Source organism: Typopeltis vanoorti, chromosome 1 (assembly GCF_054136105.1).
Source record: "Typopeltis vanoorti isolate ZY-2024b chromosome 1, IOZ_Tvanoo_1.0, whole genome shotgun sequence".
NCBI lineage: Eukaryota > Metazoa > Arthropoda > Arachnida > Uropygi > Thelyphonidae > Typopeltis > Typopeltis vanoorti.
Genome location: NC_143549.1, coordinates 175878320 through 175898944, shown reverse-complemented (window position 1 = coordinate 175898944; position 20625 = coordinate 175878320).

Below are 20625 nucleotides of genomic sequence, written 5' to 3'. Positions count from 1 at the left end.
CTTCCTTCTTGCTGCCAAGCGCCGTGATGTGCAAACGCCACATCCACTGAGCTACACAGGCTCTTACACATTTTTACGAGTAACTAATATATATAGATTAATAATAGTAATTGGTTAGTATCCTAAAACCGAGAGATAAAGAGGTGACATGGTTTATTTAAAAAGATACTACTAGTTTACTAGTTTCGTTGAATGGATCAACTTCTTCAGGCATCACAATCAAAGACATATACAAAAAATAACAGAGACTTAAAAATTGCATTAACAGTACTAGTACAAAAGACAGTAGTACATTTTGAGAACAGTAATGCGAACTTGAGTTCCAAATAACTCAAGCTCGCATCCATCACTGACACTGGACAAGTAAGTGTCAGTGATGGATCACTAATTTCTGAAAAATAAAAATAAGAACACATATGTAGCAGTTCTGAAAATGCGGCCAGAGTAATAACGCAAGAAGTTAGTACAACAGCCAAAAAATTAGCGGATACGACAATGAGCAACCCATCACAAATCAGAACTCATGTTCTACAAAATGTTTCTTCTGCGGTAGAAGGAATGCTTCCAAATTTTAGCAGTCTGTGCAGAAATATCAAAGAAGAAGATTAAAAAAATTTAAAAGTCCCAATTAATCCTGATTCTAGGGAAACAATAATTATTCCTGAAGAATACTTAAATTATGAATTCAGTCCATCACAATTTGAACGTTTTATTGGCTGATTCTGGATCAGAATAGGTCGACCCCATAAGAATATTAATTTTTGGTCGTGAAAGCCATGCAGTGTGGAGCCAAAGCATGAATGCATTATTTATGGTTGGCACATTTTTTACTTTCTCCCCTTCTTTTTTTTCTCAACTTTTTGTTATTTTGGCTAGAAAGGATGGTGGTCCTGTTTTCCCTGTTTTATATTGTTTATTACCTAATAAGACTCTTGAAACATACGCAAAATTATTTTGTATGATACATGAAATGTGGCCATTACTAGATCCCGAAAATATAAATGTTGATTTTGAAATTGACATTCATCAAGCGTTACGTATAGTATTTATACAAGCTAACCTGAATGGTTGCTTTTTTCATCTCGTACAAAATCGTCGTAAGCATTTAGCTTCATGCAGTCTTTTAACCAGATATAATTCTGATGCGCAATTCGCTTTAAATTCAAAAATGATCACTTCGCTTGCTTTCTTTCCAGAGCAAGATATTATTTACGCTATTTCTGAACTTGCGAATCATTTATCCAATGAATTTAAACCAATTTTAGAATGGTTTACGAACACATACATAGGTCATCTAAGAAATAACAGAACCATGGCTCCACCGATTTTTCCCTCAAACGTTTGGTCTGTGTACCAAAGAACAATAAATGGAAGCGATAGGACAAATAATTTTGCAAAAGCCTGTCATCGAAAACTGCAATTGAGCTTTGGGAGCAGCGCAAGTCATCCAAATTTATGGCTTTTTATAAATGGACAACAAAAAAATTCAAAAAACATATGATGTTGTTTATGAAAGAGCAGTAGCAGGTTTTCAACATCAGCACAAACGTAGATGTTACGATGAAGCTCACCAAAGAATTTTGAAAAAAGTTATTAATTATCCATCATATATTTCAATGTAATACAAATGGTTTTACAATTTTAATACGCACTTCGCATCCATGATAACTTGACGTCTATAGACGTCTTGGCCGGTAGCGTGGTTAAGTAAGAGACATAATACGCTGAGCTCATAGATCCTTTCTAATAATTCCAGTGGCTGATTTATTGGAGGCTTGAGCTGTTTAAAAAGTTCAGTCTTTGATGTCTACAGCAGAGTTACTCAATTACTTCATCCTAAAAAATGACATAAAAAACAACTTATGAACTATGGAGAAATACTTTTTATATTCCTTAAAAAGTTATTTAAATTCTATATAAAACAACACTTTATATAAAAACATTTTATATACAAATTAATTTTTTTTTTATTGATCTCTCAGATATTTACACATGTACAATGATCATCTATTCTGTACATTATTTTACAAGGTTCAGCACTTTGTGCTACGTATAATGAGATTTCAATAATGATGATGATAACATAGTTTTTTTTGCTATTTTATTTTTAAATAACAATCACTGTAATAATTTACAATCATATTGTTCAGAGTTACATAAGTTATATAATATTACATGCTGTAGTTTATTATTTTTTTTTTTTCTCCAATGTCTGAAAAGGTGTGATTATACAACAGTATTTACACGCATGCAATCAAAATATTATATTTCCTAATTCTCACAAACATACAGTATAAACTCATTATTTACATTTTTTTATTACATTACTTACATTTGTTTACAGATGATACTTACATTACATACATTTCTTTACATATACATGTAATACATACACTGCATGCATCGGTTTACATGTAATACGTACATTACATGTATTTGGTTACATATGATACATACTTTTTATTTAATCTTGGATGAGAGGTAATTTTTCTCAGCTTTAATCCTCGAAGCTTATACGTAAGCTAATCTGAGGACGAAACCAGTTGGTTATTATTTATTGGTTTGCTTGCTGTGTTGGGAAGCTACGAAATCTATGATTGAGAAATTCGCGCGCACGCACGCACGCACGCACACACGCGCGCACACACACACACACACACACACACACACACACACACACACACACACACACACACACACACACACACACACACACACACACACACACACACACACTAACTTGGAATGTATTGAAGCGTCGCTGAACTGGAAGCCTGAACGAATATATTGTGTTTCAATAAGTTTGTATGGTATTTTGGGTTCGTGTTTCTTGTTCATAGTATGTCCTTAGAGCTCTTTTCAGGCTATTCTAGTTTTTTTATGGTTTATGTATTCAAAGAGTAATTTGTTTATCATGTCTGGGATGTAGAAGTTTCGTGTGGCCTTTCCGTAGTGATCCATCCATTCATGTGCCGTCTCCTATCTAGGAGGTTGACTACCATGATGTTACGCAGGGTTAACTATCGGAGTAACGACGTGTGGTCGGGACCCTATCTCTTCCACATATTGCCGTAAGTAAGCAGTGTGTGTTCACGGGGCCCGGTTGCCTGTTCTGAGGTACGAAAAACCCGAGTATCCTGGAGAAAAAACCCTCTCCCACCGCATGAGACCGGCTAACTCACCTTTAGTCGAAAGAGACCAGATAAAGGTTCCTCACGTCATCGACGGGAATCGAACCCAGGTCTTTCCGACCAAGGGACTACGTTTATACCGACTGAGCTACGGACGCTCTTTTCCGTCGTGATTATTGTATTTATACATGATATAATTAGTTGTCTGTGGTCTTGTTATACGGTATGCATTTCTGACTGTCCTGTAGTTGGCATCGAAATAATGTTTTAGCAAAGCTGCATAGTGACATAAATGTTTTGCTGTCAGTATTTTGTATATAAATTCATTATTGTTTCTTTGTTCACAAGAGATCAGTTTTATCATTTTGTACTGTAGCGACATTAATCTATTTAGTTTGTAGGGTGCACAGAAAGCATACGTTGTTATAGCGTATCTTAGTGTATTTTAATATACTAAGATATTCTTTGTATATTAGTGTTTTTAGGCGTATGGGAACTATGTCTTTTAATCTGTAGCATTTGCTACTTATTGTTCGGAGTTTGTTGTGTAGACGGTTTATGTGGCTATTCCAGTTCATATCTGCATCGAAGTAAATTCAAAAAAAATTAATCATAAAAAAATAATAATAATTATTATTATTATAAAATAATAATAATAAACTGAGGAAGTATTAACTTAAAAACAAAAAAAGTAACTCAGTTCCGTTTTAGACAAAAGAGAAAGCGTTAGTAGATATTTTTATTTTTTATTCTTCATTCAGCCATAGGTAAAGGATTTTCCATTACCCTTCAACTTCGACAGTAGTTTGCTCTGATTTGTGGTTTTATTCCTCCTTTCATTGAAAATAGTTGCGTTTTACTCATAGGAATAATATTTATATAGATAGAAAAACAGTTTGTTCTGAATTACTCCGTTCCGACCACCGATCATTTTGATGGACCCTTTATATAATACCCTTTCATCGCCTTATGAAAGCGCAACTATAGATTGTGTTGAGAAGCCTTTCTATTCACTAATCAACAACAATTACAAGAGTTTCTCTTTTTTAGCCATACTAAGAAACATGAAAGCCTTTATGGTAGCAATACCAGATGAGATGAAATGTCAGTTTAGACAGATAATATCAGTACTAGAAAAATATATAAAATATGAACCATAACAGTTGAAATAGTCTCCTCGCCATTAAACGAATAGTGCTGCCACCTACAAAAACAATTTCTGATATTTGTGAGTAATAAAACCTGCTGAGCTGAGCTGTGATTACTTTCGTGCTGTTTTAGCAAATGAATGACAAAAATGGATGCACATTTTAAGGATTTCAGAATTTTATTCGCATGGCATAAATTAATTGGAATTTCTTTCTTGAGTGCAATAAGTGATGGACAAGTACCTAACGTTAATGTAAATAAAGGATGCATTCGAATAATATATTCCGTGTTGGTTCTCTGTGCAACAGCTGTTCTGACAACTAAACAGTTCTTGTTTCACGAGCTGAGTTTTGACAATGAAGAAAATATCATTGGAATTTTGCATTCAGTAATTGGGATATTCAGCATGGTATTTGACCGCCTTCTCATGTATATCAGATCCCCTCGAATATCTTCATTGATAAGTGATTGCTTCGTTCTAGAAAAATCTACTACCACCCGTTCCACTCGATCGAGCTTAATGTATCGAATCTTGGCTGGGTGCGTTCTTCTCAATACGAGTTTAATTACAATAAGTTACAACTTCTCCTATCTTAATCATGACGAAATGCAGAAAGTAATCAAGGATCAATATTTACCTCGTGAGTCTTTCTTGAAATGGTTGATCATCCTGTTTAGTGCGCTTGCCTATTATGTTTCCTTGAGTCACGCAATTCTAATCCCATCATGGATAATGTTTTTTGCTGCTTTCTTTAAAATGATTTTAAAATCCATTAACGAAGAGTTAGAAAAAATGAAAGTGTCACCAGAAAATTCTCCCCAAGAAGATTTAATGAAACAAAAATTTATATATCTGGAATGTTGTCGATTAATGAAGGAAGTTGAAAGAGTTCTTTCTCCTGGAATATTTATTTTATTCGCTAGAGAAATTAGTTTTTGTTGTTTCACAGCGTACTATTTATTTCTCGATTCAGACAATCAGAGACTGAAGTTCTCTGTATCGTTATTGCTATTATACCAGATTTTTCTGATGTTTATTTCGGCTTTTTCCATATCAAAAGTAAAGGAACAGGTAAGATATTATTAGTTATTTTGTTTTTTTTAAACAAAGGAAATATCCTTCTGAATACTTGTCAATTTCTGAATATTAATTACAGTTTAAAAATCTGTTTCGTGTTTATTGAAATACGAAGGAGTGACTCTGTTGAACACTACATATATTTTGCCCTATTAATTTTCTCCATCCGGATTAATTATTTCGCCAGACGATTGGTTATCTACAGTTCCCAGTAGGAAAGCCTCCCAAAACCCTTCTTGTATGGGATCAATTAATTCCCCCTAACGCTAAAGCTCTAATACAGATTACTCCCTTAATAGATGGAATTCGAACCTCTTTCCTCTGAAGAGAAGATATACTCGTGTCCGTGCTATAGGGACACTTTTTGTTGAGAAATATTTTTCTTATGTGTTTATCAATCTAAAATTTGGTGAAGCTCGATTATAATGATTGCAATAGTGTTTTATTTAAGTTTAATATAATCACAGGTTTCATTATTTTGTAGAATACGGAATATTTGTTTTAATTTTTAAATCAGGGAAACAAATAATTGATTCACCCAATTATTTTGTCCGTTTTCCGTTAAACACTGTTGGTTACTTTTCACGGAAAGTTTCCTTCACTTTGTTTTATAGAAATGAACTTTAAAAACTTCAGCATAACCATGGAAATGAGTTTCTTCAAAATTCACGTGAATTTGACCATAGGATTGCATTTTTATCGATGAATAAAAGTTTTAAGAGTGTATAACGCACCAGCGCTCATCTTACTTGGTCTGATGCAATTAATTTTTGGATAACTTTTAAAAGTTTAATTTATCAATTAATATTATTTTAAATATAGAAAGCATAAGGGTCAAATGAAGAATAACTATACTTCATGCGCGCCATTTATACGAGAAACCCAAGGCAATTACGCTTTGTAGTGAGATTAGATTATAATTAGGAAATACTAGAATGAGACGAGGATAATTTCAAATTTGATACGATTTTTAAATACAGCCATATTACACCCACAGAAAAAGTAATCACTTGGGGAATTATTATCTTTCCGGACTGAACCAAGGAAGTGCTAAAATAGCTTGCTTAACTTACTATTATGCAAAAGATTCATGCTCAATCGACTATACAATCACCATACAATCCGCGAAAGTTCCAGCAGAAAACGGGATATTTATTAGATCTTGAACAGTGTTGCTATTGTAAATATGGGAAAAAGTTATAAATTATTTATAGGAATTATAAATATATATTAAAAATTTGTCTATATTGATGTCATAAACACATCAGTTTACACTTCACGCACGTAAAAGAGTTGAATCTCAGAAAACAAAAACAGCAACTCATGATAAATGATAACGTTCAAATAGACTGCTTCACAATAACTAGTCAGAGCCCACTAACGAATTTTAGGTGCTATTGTCTCAGCGCACACGCAGCCTCGCTTTCTGGGCCACTTAAACCACTGGAACTGCACGTCTGTTCAAATTGCACAGAGGTATCAGTATATGTGCCTCACGCCAAGGTTATTAAAGCGAATGTCATGTGCAGAACGATGTTCGTCTCTCTCTCTCTCTCTCTCTCACACACACACACACAGAAAAAAAATGTCAGCTATTCATCTTTAATTGAAAGTTTTAAAGGCTCGTTTCTTGCTTCTAGATCAAGTAAAAACCTAAGTCTTTCCAAACACAGAGTATTGTTCCTTTCTGAGCTATAAACTCTATTAAAATCCACAACATTTAAGATGAAGTAGTTTGTAATAAATATAAAACTCAGAATATTTAGTAAACATTCGTTTCCAGAGTATAATAGATAAATTCAGTTATTCCACACGGAGAACTACTTTTTGAAAATTACAAAAGTATATTATTTTTAATGGCAGCCAATTTAGAAGTGTAACTTTATAAAACTGTAATCTATGAATATTCATATAATACTGTTTCTTCATTAGTGCGTAAATACGATTAAACATTTTTTCCACAACATTTTTGTGCCTGATATATATTATATTTAAGTAACGAAACGATCATTCCAACATATTTGTCATTTTGGCATTGTTTTTCAGAATAAATAATTTTATTAGAAGCTCTAATAAAATTTGAATTTGAAAAATATCTCCGGCGAACTCCACTGAAATTTGTTTCGAACGAAAAATTCAGTATATGTTGAATGTTGATGTTTTCTTCGGGAAACTTTGTTTTAAAGGCTGAAACGTTTTCTTGCATTACTACTCATTATTTATTTAGTATATTAAGGTCATGATATCCAAAATAACAACATTATTTTTGTACAATATTTCACTCGATGTGCATTTCAGAATTTTCTTTAACAAAACTGAGAAAAGAAACTGCAGCCCTAAATTATATATGTATATATTTTACATAATCATACACATGTTAATGGAATCTCTCTTTATTGAGTGATTGGCCACTCATCAAGCTCCTGACTATTAAAGCGAATGTCATGTAATATTTAAGCGTTGAAAAGTGTCCTCTCCTGAATGTATTATGTGGTTATTTGCAGAACGATGTCACACACACACACACACACACACACACACACACACACACACACACACACACACACACACACACACACACACACACACACACACACACACACACACACACACACACACACACACACACACAGAGAGAGAGAGAGAGAGAGAGAGGGAGAGAGAGAGAGAGAGAGAGAGAGAGAGAGAGAGAAGTGCAGTCAAATCTCCTTTTGTGTATTGAGAGCAACTGAGTATCTTGTTCTGCATCTTCGTGAACTTAATTTCAATATTATCTCTTTATTTTGACAAAGCTACTTTCTAGAGTTTTCGGAAGATATTCCCTCAATACGGTATTTTCCCTCGTGCAAATAGGCAAATTATTCCATGAACATGAGATGAGTAATATATATGGCTAGAATATTTGCTATACAGATGACAACGCATTTAAATTCTTAAGCACAAAAGATAGTGTAAATTCTCGTTTGTAGCAAACTCATTTAATCCGCTATCAACCTAACAAATTATATAAATATTTTCAATATTTCTGTACGATTGATATATTTATAATATGCAACTATACGGGGAATGGATTTTCCCGTTCATCCTCTTTCTATTGTTTAGGAACGTAAATGTGTTTTCCTGAGTGGGGAAAAAAAATTATGAATTTCTAATGCGTTAGCAAAATAATAAATAAATAAATAAATAGAAATATACCTAATAAAGGTATATTTCCATTTATATTGTTCAAATCGAATAACTACAGAATATATTAAATAAATAATAATAAATTTAAAAAATAAATAAAACATACCTAATAAAACTTATTGAATACAAACAACTGCAGACATATACTAGTGTATTGTCGGTGGATAAAAATCAATTTAGTTTACGATTGCACGTTTAGTGGACAACATACTGTTGTCCACTAAACTGTTGTCGGAATAAGTTATATCCTTTAAGAACTAAGAATAGCTGAAATATGCTATTCGCAGTGGAATTGTTGGAGCAATCTGCAGCAATATTTTGAGGCGTAATGGCGTCGATTGAACAGATTCCATGAATCTCTTCAACCAACTATTTAAATAATTCATGTACTTGAAATACGTAACGAACTACATAACGAACCTTGCACGAAAGAATTATCGCGATAACTTCCTCCAAAAATATTTTCGCGTGATTAGGAGATCAAGGATGCATTGTATGAAAAACCATAAGAGTAATCAAAACCATTATTCTCATATAGTATTAGGAAGGACTGCAGACTGGTTTAAAAAGTGACTGAGAAATCGGAATGAAGAGAGGGATGTTAATGATAATTTAGTAATTACAGTATTTTATTCTCAACAGTCCTTATTTTAAATTCGATTTTTTCGTATGTTATAGTTTTCACAATTTACGGCAACAATAACACTGTATCAGAGATACTCATTCGGAAAAAAGTTATTTTTAATTGTATTCGCTGATGTGCACAGGTGTTTTTTTTTCCTTCTGTATTTGAAATTGAAAATGAAACTCAAAGGACGCCAGTTTGACTCTGTCAAACCGTAGTTTCGGCGTCTACTGAAGTCATCCAGTAGAGTATGACTGTTGAGTACAACGCTCTATTTTCAGATACCTGCCACCAGTGTTTGGAAAATTTATAGAAACTTTGTAAATGCTGACTATTGAGTTAATATAAGATTACAATGGGAACAAGTAATGGATTCCTCTTCCTCTAGTCCCATTATTTACCAGTCGCACTGTATATATATTGATATTTAATGTCTAAGTATATCATTATTACATATGGATGTGTTAACCAAATAGGACGATTAATATTGGAGGTTATTTAACAGCTTATCAGAGGAAATATGGCTATCGTTATGAGTTAACTTTGACGTTAAAAGTTACTGTCGTCAAAGTGTCCATATTAGTTTATTAATGCTTTGAATAGAAGTTTCATTGTCGATTGAACATAAAATGTCTTAAGCGATCCATGTTCAAATACAGTATCATGTAGCCTGTAAATGAGCTCTGAACTGGGAAATGAAACAATATTGTTAAACCTAGTCAGAAAACTCCATAGGCTATTGAATTTTATAATACAAACGTTTGATTACGGGGTACAAAACATAAAATATGATATCCTTCTTTATAACAAGTTTTATATCGAAATGTTGATTTTTAAGATTATTCATTAATTAACATTATAATATTTTATATCTATTTAGGCAGATCAAACAGCAGCACTGGTGGCTGCAATTCCAACTGAAAACTTATCTCTGAGAGAACAGTTTCAGGTAAGATAGATTGATTCTGGAGTAATGCTCAATTTTAGTATCAATTGTATGTTAACTGTTCTAAATTATAGAATTTTAATGACGAGACCACTAATGTTACATGATTCTTTTGTTTAAAACGCCGATACTGAAAGAGACAAGGTGAATTCCTTAGAAGCACCACAAAGCAGGATACCTCGGAGATATCTCTAAGAAGATATCTCGAACCTCTATCTCGGATATCGCGGATAATGTTTTCCTGATTAAGCCTCGGACCTCTTAAAGAGAGGTCCGAGGTTTAATCAGGAAAAAAGGACCATACCATCACACCGCCACTTCTGAATTTCAGAGTTGGGGTTACGCCCTTTTGTAAAAGTTGTTCACTGGGCATCCGCCACATCCACACCACCCATCTACTCGGAAATGGGTGTAGCGTAATTTGTCGTTCTATAATACAGCGTTTCCAGTTTCCACGTCTCACTACACGCTCTTTGCACCACAAGATGACGCTGAATGTTGGTTCGGATAATGTGGGAATTGCATATTGAGATCCTACCATGGGAACCAATGTTGTGAACCTCGGTTCGGAATGTTTTTTTGTGAAGATTCGTGTTATAGTTGATGCCCGGAACTCAACATTCAACGAGTCAGCCGACGAATTGTGTTTTAGATATTTTCTTTCGTAGTACCTACGGCGACGTTAGGTGAGAGAGTAGTGGATCGGCGACTGCGGGTAACACTTACAACAGACTCCCTGCACTTCCATATCAGTATGGTATCACTAATTGCTGTCCTGAGATGGCCCAATTTGTCAATAGCTTGGAACATGCCATCCTCTCGCAACACCTCTTTCAAACTCTGTCACTTTCCTTCTCACCGATAGAGTTCAACTGACTTCGGAGCATCATATTACTTCAATCTACACCGACTACAATCACCAAGTATATATATATATATATATATATATATATAATTCGAATCATTGCTTATGGACACATTTTAAAATCGATCATAATTCATAACAAATTTATCAATGTTGACAGAAATCCCGATAATCAGAGCAGTTGAAGATTAAAACACATTGAATTATAATAATTTTCTAACATGTAATTAAGTTGTCATTTTCTTAGAATCCGTGCTGTTGTTTTCGGAATCATTGCAGAACTATCGCTATCAATACACTCTTATATTTCTGTTAATTGAGTGTTATGCTGGCTGACATACGTGTTTGGCGTGATGAGAAATCCTGCAAAGTCATCTGAGTCCTAGAAACCCTGTGCTCTCATCGCTCATATATTTTAAGGCTGAAGATAATTATTTGCTGTTGTATTTTTACGATGTTTAGAATTTAATGCATCTGTAAGTTCTAAAATGATGTTTTTAAAGATGTTCAAAATGAAGATTACTAAAGCTGTTGGATTATTTCAAATATGACGCAATTGGTTGCTGGCTATTATATTTTAATTTAATATCAGATCATGATATCCTCGACCGAAAACCTGCACTTCGTTCGCTATTGGCGGTAATCTTACTGACTTGTTTCAGACATATACGTTTATTTGCTTAAATTCTTCATACATGAATAATATCGTAATATATTTACTCCTTTTCACTTTGACTGTATGGACATATGAATAAATTCATAGTTTAAACAATATTAACTCAATAAAAATCTTTGTAGTAAATAATCGCTTAGTCAATAAAGATTATGTCTATATTTAGATTTAGAAAGACCCTAGTTCGAATCCTGTCTAGGAGCGAAAAACCTTTATTAGCTTTTCAAGTGAATTCGAGTTATCCAGTCTTATACGGAGGTGGTGGGGTTTTCCTTTCGAAAACTTGAATTATTGTTCATGACAATCAAAAACTACTGGAACAAAATTTAATATAGCAGAAAATTCAGATAGGATTATCTCCGCTCTCCGTCAGAGTAATAATTCGATTTTCTATGAAGTCAAATTACTCGAAGTACCGTTAATCCATAAGGGAAGAAGGAATTATGATAGAAGAGGAAAATTAAATAAATTATAATTGATATAATTATTTCCAAGTGCTGCACTCATCCGTACGAAGTACCAATACCTGCTTGTACTCCGCCAAATGCATCGAGCCTTCCAGAAAACAGTCGAATTGTATCATGTCTCATTCTTCCTTATTTCAATCATTCCATATTTACATATTAAATTGTTTAAACAAAATGTGTGTATCATAATAAAAGTGAGATATTAATGAAACTGAAGTTAAATTATTATGGATTTTTAATACGTTTCCATTGTTCTTTTTAGATTATGTTGTTCCTTTCCACCACACAAAGAGTGAAGCCAGAGTTTTCTGCTTCAGGTTTCTTTAATATTGATCTATTTCTCATGACTTCGGTAAGGCATATATTACACTTAATTCCTTGAATTCCTTAAAATAATATAATATTGTTTTGTGTTAATAAGTGACAAACACTAAAGAGGACATCAAAGTTCATACAAGGTTCCAGGATTCAAATAAGCGATGCAGTTTTCAGAACGATAAACTTCATCCCACACCTAAATGTAGACTTACTTCGGAGCTAGATCCTCTATAATATTATACTGACTTCTCCCTGTATATTCTACTATATCGCTGGCACGAACGTTTTTGTGCTTAACAGTTGAATTTCCTCGCGCTGTTCGAGATTACCTCCCTGCTTAGTGGAGATTTGAATTGGTTTGGAAAAGTTCCATGTTTGCTCTAAGTACCAAGGTCTCCGAATTATGCAAAAAAGGGATAAATACAAAAATCATATAAATTAATACAAAACAAATTACCCCATCCAACTAATGTACTGGGGTGCTTAAGGTTCAAAGCTGTATAACTGAGACCTCCACATAGCCTTTAAAGGAATGCAGAGGACCAACCAGGGCTTCTGACCTAATGTCCAATCCTCACCTTCTCGTGGTGCACCCTGTTGGGTATCTACTTGGATACTGAACAAACGAGGATGAGCTGGCAATTTGGGATATTTGCCGACCAAATTGTATTCTTATTGGTTAAACAAAAATAAAAAATGATGGTACAACATGACAAAATTTCATGCCGGCTGGGGCGTCGCCTGGTTAAACAAGGGCCCCCGTTGTTTTCGCCAGGGAACCAGGGCGAACAGCAAAAAGTCAGCTACTGGAACAAATCTGAAAACAAACCCCAAATCAACATCACCAGAGTTAAAAATCGGTACTATCAACGTGAGAAGCCTGAATGGCAAAGAAATTGAGCTAGTTGAGGAATTAGATAAGTACCAGATCGACATAATGGGGGTGACTGAAACAAAAAAGATAAAAACTGGTGAGCTCTTTCTGAGCAATAAATACAAAATGTTATATTCAGGCAATGACAATCAAGGAAAAGAACGAGTAGCCATAGTATTCAACACAAAATACGAGGCTAATCTTCTTCTTGAATGGCAGGCTGTCTCAAGTAGAGTAATGTGGGCAATATGAGAATGGAGAAATGGACAATGAGACTTATTTGTGCCAATGGTCCCACAGAAGGTTCTACTAAGGTAGAAGTGTAGGAATTTTTTGAGGCTCTAGAGAAAGATACTGACACAATGAAAAAGGAAAAGTTGGTCCTTGTTGGAGATCTAAATAGCAGAGTAGGAAGTGATTGTCAGACATACAAAAATGTTTGGGGAAAATTTGGAGAAAAGAGTAAAGCTAATAATAATGGCAAATATCTGTTGGATTTCTGCTCAGGACATGGAATGGTTATTACTAACACCATGTTCCAACATAAAAATGTGCACAAATTCACTTGGAGAGAAGAGGCAAGGAATAAGAAAAATCTCATTGACTGTGTTATTGTTGATAGTGATGTTTTCTCCCAGGTGCAGGACACCAGAGTGTACAGAGGATTTGAAATTGGAAGTGATCACTATTTATTCTTGAGCAGGATAAAATTGAATTTCACACTGAAAAGAATAACATGTAAGAAAGTGTTAAAGCGAATAAAAGTAGAGCAGCTCTCAGATGTGAACTGTAGACTAAAATACACAAAGATTATTGAAGAAAAAATGAAAGAGTTTGAGAACAGGAACCAAACCTTGGAGATTCATTGGCAAACTGAAGAAAACATTGATTAATTCTGTCATAGATTCTGTCATGTGGTGAGGGTGTCTGCAATGATAAAAAAATCAGAACTCCCTGGTGGACACAGGAAGTTAAAGAGGCAGTGAAGGAAAAGAAGAAAGCATATCAAAAGTTCCTGTCAAATAAGTCAGCTTGTGCTCTTAGAGAATATAAAGACAAATGCAAGAATGCTAAGCACTGTGTAAAACTAGCTAAACAAAAGTCATGGGAGGACTTTGAAAGAATATAGAAAATAAATATCAAGAAGGTGGCAAAATATTCTGGAGGTTGTTGAAGAAGCTTAGGAATGGAGGAAAGAGTGCTGTAAAAGGAATTAGAGATGATAAAGGTGACATGAAAATGGGAGAAAAAGATATCCTTGAAGTATCGAGTAATTACTTTGAAAACCTGCTAAATGAAACAAGCAGTGATGACAGCACAGTGGTAAAACACACTGCCCAGGCATGCAATCAGGAATACATATCCATACTTGAAGTAGAAAAAGCCATCAAAAGCTTGAAATATGGAAAGGCAGCAGGAGTAGATGATATTCGACCAGAAATGCTGAAGTATGGTGGTATAAGAGTCTTACAGTAGCTGCACTGCATAGTTCAGAAAGCCTGAACAGAGGGACGAATTCCCGATGATTGGAGTAGAGCTCTCATAGTACCCATATATAAAACGTGAAATAAAACTGAATGTGAGCATTACGGAGGTATTTCCCTACTGAGTGTTCCTGGCAAGATCTATGCAAGTATACTTGAGAAACGGTTGAGAAGAATTGTGGAAGAATAGCTTGGTGAAGAACAAGCTGGATTCAGGCCAAATAGAGGCTGTCAGGATCAGATCTTCACTTTAAGACAAATAGTCGAGAAAGCATGGTAATATAACAAAGATCTGTATTTAAGTTTTGTCGATTTGGAAAAGGCATATGACAAGGTGCCAAGAGAGAAGCTATTCAATACGCTGCAGTTATAAGCTGTGAATGGGGCATTATATCAAGCAATACTTAGTCTTTATTCGAGTTGTAAGTCAGCAGTGAATTGAAGGAAGTACAGGAAGGGAAGATGGTTTAATGTTAAATCTGGTGTGAGACAAGGATGTACATTATCCCCTCTGTTATTCATCATTTATATGGATCAGATTATGAAGAAAAATGGTGTTAAACATGATATCAAAATTGGAGATGTTAATGTCAGCTCTTTGCTTTATGCGGACGATGTTATACTTCCAAATAAATCCGCTACAAGTCTGCAAGATTCCCTGACTAATGAATAACTGTTGTAATAGATATGGTATGAAAGTCAGCAATAAAAAGACAAAGACAATGAAAATAGACAGAATCGTTGAAAATGTCAACTGCGTTGTGAAAGGAGAACCTGTGGAACAAGTAAAACATTTCAGGTACTTAGGCACGATTTTTAGTGAAGATGGTAAATTAAATATAGAAATGGTAACAGATTCAGCGAAGCTGGTATGGTGGGAAGTGAACTGAATAAATTCATATGGAATAAGAGAGAAATTAGTCAGAACACTAAATTAGCTGTATACAAGATAGTGTTCAAACCAGTTTTAACGTTTGGATCTGAGAGCTGGGTCTGAAGTAAAACACTTGACCAAAGACTAGAGACCGCAGATATGAGAGTCCTGAGAAAGATTAGAGGCGTTAACAGATGGCATCAATGTTAGAAACGAGGATATTAGGAAAGAACTTGACATTGTCAGCATCCAGGAATGCGTTAGCAGAGCTAATCTTAGGTGGTATGGTCACTTAAACAGAATGGGCGAAGAATGATTAGCAAAACAAGTGTTCTCTGCTAGGTTGGCAGCAAAACGACCCAGAGGAAGACCAAGATATAGGTGGATTGATACGGTACAAAGTGCCTTAGACGATAGAAATAAGATCTGATAATGTTGGAGTCTTGACAAGTAAAACAGACTGATTTGGAGGAAAATTGTAGATAGGAAGTTAATAATGATGTAATTTTTTTCATGTAGTATTATCATATCCTGTACACCCTTGAGTGTACATGGCAGGAATTTGATGACGATGATGATGATGATGATGATGAACTAATGTACTAGATATTAACTCCCATTGCACGGAGTTAGGTATTATCATTTCAAGAAACTGGTACATTTTTTGTAAGTATCTGATCTTTTACTCTAGAATCTTAGAGAAAAAATAATCATTGTAGTATTTCGGATCATGTTCACTAAAATATACCTCAAGAATGTTTAAAATAAGACTGAAGAACCATTGAGCCTCAGTAGCTTGGTCAGTACAGAGGAAGCTGTTTGGTCGGAAAGACCTGGGTTCGATTCCCGTGAGTGCAGTGAGGAACCTTTATCTGGTCATCTTTCGATGAAAGGTGAGTTAGCTGGACTCATACGGGGGTAGATTTCATAATTTCACCAGGAAACTCGGGTTTTTCCTCCCCAATAATTGGCAAACCGTCCCCGTGAACACATATGGATTATAGTCATGAGTACGTCCCAGCCATATGCCGGTCCCGAGCAAGGATAAAATTTGGGGGGTTGAGGAAAGCAATGGTGAACTACCCCTCTGAAAATCTCACCAGGAATACTTTGTGGGCAATATCTACAAAATAATCTATGATCGGAAACGAGTGAAAGGGGAAACCAGTCCAAGAATAACTTCCTTCATGAATAACTTTCCAGTTAAAAATTAAATGTTTAAATCTTTTATGTCTTCTCGCATGACCTCATATATAAAAATTAACTTTATTTAAAGAACAATCCTGAGTATTCCTGTTAAATGCATAACATACATAAACTCAAAAATTTTCTTTTCATTATTATGGCTTCAACATTTCTATATATGCTTTACTTTTTACCCTGTGAAAATATTGTGTATTACAATTATGACGGTTAATAACTGATTTTATGAGAAAAAGAGACTAATTAATGGAATTTTCTTTCAGATCATAGGCACGATCATCACCTACACTATCATTCTTGTGCAGACTTCAGCTCCCGAAGCAACATAAAACGATGTTTCCATTAACAATATCGCTTTCTATTGCTGATATTTATAACGATATCAGAACATATGATGCAGTATTAATGAGTGATAGTGAAATATGTTTTTGATTTGTCATTTTATTCAAGAAATTTTTAAGTCAATGATATTGTCAATAGAAGCATTTGAACAAGTTTGTCTCTATCTATTTTGTGTTTGTCTCTATCGATTTATTGTCAAGCTGTATGAAATTATATATTTAAAGATAACTTGTATGTCGTTTCTGAAAAACTGTGGAAAGTAAATATATATATATATATATATATATAAAATTGTTTTTTATATTTAGAAAAGCCTAAACACTGTCGCCATCACGACTCTACTCTAAGAATTCCCACCTTTAACAAGAAAGAAATACCCCAAACTCTATTGGAAAATTAGTACTGCCATCTATAGACAAGCAAACACCAAACTTGATGACAATGACGGATGTTTGTCACCCTGGGAAAATTCAAAGGTATCGTATCTCAAAAACATTACGCACAATCCCATAGGCAAACCAAAACACCATTTAATGTCACAGAGACATGTTTCGCAGCAATTTCCGAACACATAACCTCATGATACCATATCTATAAATATCACCTACAATGCTATAATGCGAACCAAACACACCATGTGAAGTCCCTGACAGAAGTGGGCCCCCAGCGAAATTCCAAACATTCCAAACTCTATCTTCATCTGAAAACAACACACATCCACGTCACGATTCCTTATCTTATCTTGATCTTGATCTGGTGAGAAGTGTCCCACCAATCACGACACGATTCTTTATTCACTAATATATCTTCCTTTCCATTCAAATCAATAACGTCACATATTTACAACTAACAAATTACGTCACTTTTCAACATCTCATAACAACACACACCCAGGACACGATTCCTTATCTCATCTTGATCTTGATCTGGCCAGAAGTGCCAAGCAAAATACCACACAAATCCTTATCTCTACCATCACCCATAATTCCATACGCGAACCAAAACACAAGACCTGAAGCCATTGACACATATTTCCTCAAGGGAACTTCCAAACATTCCAAACTCATGATGTCACAAACACAATGACATCATCATCTCAACAACCAAGCACGTCACGATTCCTTATCTTATCTTGATCTGGTCAGAAGTGCATATCATACTACTTGCAAGATATGCAATCCGATCAAAAATAACACGTAATCAATAAGAACAATGCGATTTCCACACAACCTTGTATTGAATTGACCATAACTCTAAACAATTATATACTTTTATTGCTACTCACACAAAACCCAAATGCTGTTGTTTATTGCTATTAATTTATTTACATAATCAGATTCACAAATATTCCATTAAACACAATTTGTGCAATTTCACTTTCTTGTGAATTTAATTTATTTTAATCAAACTGATGACATGAATGTTTGGCATGTAACTTCCACTAGTCTATACATTAATATAAGGTTGCAGATTTGCAGATAATTTTATACATTCGTTCAATCAAATGAAATATTTAAGCAATGGAAACTGTCAGAATATTATGAATAGGAGCATTCGTAACGTAGAGCTTTCTAGCGAATTTTTGTGGATTCCGGAATTTGTAGCCTTTGGAGCAAACAAGTAGCTTTTTCCCTTCTGCAACAAAATAGCTTGTAGACTATAATCCACACAAATCGTGAAGTCCAAAACATGGAATAAAATTTATGGAAGAGGATTGCTTCCCTGCCCTATAGCTAACAGTTGAGCAAATCCGGCAGCAGCATGGATGTTTGTAAAAGTGTTTTGGTTTTATGTGAAATTTTCTGTTATAGTGTATAATGCGAAGAAAAAAGTTTTCTTATGAAAAACAGTGAAACCTTCCCGCGGAAGACTCATCGACTCACCAACATAATAAGCTTGCCTCAGAGCCATAGTCGCTTTACCGTAATTCATATATCCTCCTTATTTCAGCATTACGTGGCTTCTCAAATTTCATTGTTTGTCTGCAGAGCAGAGTTACCAGATAAGGTTAACGCAAATATACTCTAATGATATGCAACAGATTTGCAAGCTTTTCATGGTAAGATTCACATAAAAAAATGAAAACTAATGTTACTTAAATAGGCTTCATTTCGGCAGTAAACATTATTTAAATTAAGGGGATATTAAATCCCACATTGTTTTAAAACCGAATAAGAAACTCAAAGATCGGAATCAAAGAGTTTCATGCTGAATATAATATAGTAAACTATAAAAGTATCGGCGACTACTAGCGTGAGCTAAAGCACGAAGTACAAACTTGGGCAACTCGTAGCAACGGTGGGTAAAGTTCTGATCAGTATTCTTGATATTTTACCTAATGTAAAGCACTTTTTCTCGGAGACGTATGATGTTATACATTATGGTGGGAGGGCACTACCCAGACCGGTTTCGATCTTTATTGAGGTTTATTGTTATACAACCATAATGTATAACATCATACATCTCCTAAAAAATGTGTTTTACATTATGGGAAATAATAAGAATACCGATCAGAGCTTTATCCTCCTCTGCTACGAGTTGCCATAGTTTGTACTACTTGCTTTAGCTTACCTAGTAGTCGCCGACCCTTTTATAGTTTACTTTTATAGTTAATCAAAATCTTTGATTCCGATCTTTCAGATTCTAATTCGGTTTTAAAACAATGTGGGATTTAATATTCCCTTAATTTAAATAATGTTTACATCGCCGAAATAAAGTCAATTGGCTCTTTATATTTAAGTAACGTAATGGGTACACCTTTCTGACAACTGGTATAGCAGAGTATATAAGTTCTTTTCGCTATACCCTTATTATTAATTTTGTTCTAGCTACTCACTGATGAAACCCCAATGATGGTTAAAACAGGTGCGGGGAGGATCTAGCTTTGAGAGGTTCCACTTGGAGTTAGGTTTTTGCCTGTCTCTGAGTGGGACCACCGCTGAGATTATGGCTTTGCTTGGTGGTTGGGTGAGCCTGCCACTGCATAGAGCCAATGCTGAGAAGTTCTTCTCGCTGACGGGATGAGCCTGTCACTGAGTGGAACAACGCTAAGATGGGCAATCTTTCTGCATCCTCTTATTTTTAGAGCCCGCTTCACCTATACATAAGGTTGAAACCGGTGGGTGGCTGATTTTGAGAGGCTCTGTTTGGGGATCGGTTTTTGCCTGTCTCTGAGTAGGGCCACCGCTGAGATCATGGTTCTGTTTGGTGGTGGGGGTGAGTCTGCCACTGGGTAGAGCCAATGCTGACAAGTTTTTCTCTGTGATTGGGTGAGCCTGTCACTGAGTACAACAATGCTGAGACGGGCGATCTTTCGGGATCGCCTAATTTTTAGAGCCCGCTTCACCTATACATAAGGTTGAAACCGGTCTGGGTAGTGACCTCCCACCGTAATGTATAACATTATACAT